Genomic DNA, 2,298 nt, shown 5'->3' with positions numbered 1-2,298 from the left:
CCGTGTGCCACAACTACTGGGCCTGCGCTCTAGAGCCTGCAGGCCACAAGTAGTGAGCCCGCGTGCCACAATTACTGAAGCCCGCGTGCCTAGGGCCCGTGCTCCACAACAAGAGAAGCCACTGCAATGAGAAGCCCGCACACCACAACAATGAGTAGCCCCTACTCGCCACAACTAGAGAAAGCCCACATGTAGCAACAAAGACCCAATGCAGACAAAATGAATAAATAAATTAATTAATTAATTAATTTAAAAAACAGTCTCAGGGCGTCCCTGGTGGCGCAGTGGTTAAGAATCCGCCTGCCAATGCAGGGGACATGGGTTCGAGCCCTGGTCCATGAAGATGCCACATGCCGTGGAACAACTAAGCCCATGTGCCACAACTACTGAGCCTGCGCTCTAGAGCCCGCGAGCCACAACTACTGAAGCCCGTGTGCCTAGAGTCCATGCTCCACAACAAGAGAAGCCACCGCAATGAGAAGCCTGTGCACCACAATGAAGAGTAGCCCCCCGCTCGCTGCAACTGGAGAAAGCCCACGTGCAGCAACAAAGACCCAACGCGGCCAAAAATAAATAAATTAAAAAAAAAAAGTCTCAGAGCTTAGAAAACAAAAACTTAGTTTAGACACTACTTGAATATTAAAAATATGAGTACTTAAGGAAATAAAGGATTTAATGGCCAAACATAATAGCTTCATTTTGGAGAAAATGCATTTATTTAATTGAAGACACTATGCTAGATGTATAAGGCACTCCAAATTTTGGGTCTATTATTTAAGCCACCCAGTTTGTAGTACTTTGTCACAGAAGCCCAGGCAAACTAATCCACTTATATATCCCAGACTTGGAGCTGAAAAAGCTGACAACCTTGAAAGGGCAATGGGCCCAAACAAAAAAGCCCCCGCAGAGCCTACTCTCTCTAGACAAAAGACAAGGAAAGGGGCAGCAGAGCAAGGCAGAAAATGTCTAGACAACAACCACTCTAATTCAGCCAAACACCACAGAGCAAACTGGAGCCCCTCTGCCACCACACCAGCAAAGGTAGGCGGAGCGCCTAGATTTCCACCCTCAACCCAAATCACCCACCAAAGTGGTGTCAAGAAGGCTAAGTAGGGCAGCAGAACAGCAGCACTTTCATCCCCGCCAGCAGGTAAGAAGGCATCACCTCAGCAGTACCAGTGGAGACTAATGTGGGGAGCCCCCAGGGGGCAGTAACAAAGCATCCCTACCCTTCTCCACTAGGGGGCATCAGTGAGGTCTAGTGGAGAGTCAGGATATTAACCACAGCTGGGTGGTAATGAGGCCACCCTCCTACGCCCCACAGTGAGACTGGAGTCCATGTCAGAAGCAGTAATGAGGAACCCCTGCCCCTCTCAGCCAGGGTGGTATCAGTAACAGACTACCGGGGGGCCAGAACTCCCACCCATCCAGCAGTAATGAGGAGCCCCTCTCCCCAGGTGTCAACAGAAGCTGAGTCAAGAACTGGGGTTTCTACTACCATCTGACAGGAATGATGCTGCACCCCATCTGTGCTCTAACATTGTCAGAATAGGCCCACTAAAACACAAGATTTAATTAAGATCCAGAATCTCATTATATAATGCCCCAAACATCCAGGTTTCAGTCAACTGTCATACCAAGAACCAGAAAGATCTCAACTTGAATGAGAAAAGACAGTCAATGAGGGACAACACCGAGATGACACAGATGTTAGAATGAGCCAACAAAGATTTCAAGCAGCCATCATAAAATGATTCAGCAAGCAATCAGAAACATAACAGGAAAAAATGAAAATAAGGAGTTTCAGCAGAGAAATAGAAGATGTAAAGTAAAACCAAATGGAAATCTTAGAACTGAAAAATACGGTATCAAATAAAAACTCAGTGGAGGGGCTCAAGCAGAATGGAGGAGATGGAAGAAACAATCAGTGAACAATAGAAATTACCCAACCTGAACAACGTGGAGAAAACAGAATGATAATTAAAATCAACAGACTCTCAGGAACATGTGAAACTATAACAAGGGACCCAACAATTGTGTCACTGGAGTCTTGGAAGGAGAGGAGAGATAGGGCAGGGCTAAAAAAGTACTCAAAGAAATCATCCCTGAAAACTTCCCAAGAGGCTGAGCAAATCCCAAGCAGGATAAACCCAAGGAAATCCACGTTGTGACATACAGGTGTCTCCTGCTTTTCGAAAGTTTGCTTTAAACCACTTTGTTTCTACAAAAGACCTATGCTAGTACCTCATTTCACTCACTAAAAGAAATCTGAAGAAAATTTTTGCTTTTATGAAAAAA

The sequence above is a fragment of the Balaenoptera ricei genome, chromosome 8, assembly GCF_028023285.1.
Source record: "Balaenoptera ricei isolate mBalRic1 chromosome 8, mBalRic1.hap2, whole genome shotgun sequence".
Lineage (NCBI taxonomy): Eukaryota > Metazoa > Chordata > Mammalia > Artiodactyla > Balaenopteridae > Balaenoptera > Balaenoptera ricei.
The sequence above is the reverse complement of the archived record's forward strand: the minus strand, read 5'-3'. Positions refer to the sequence as shown.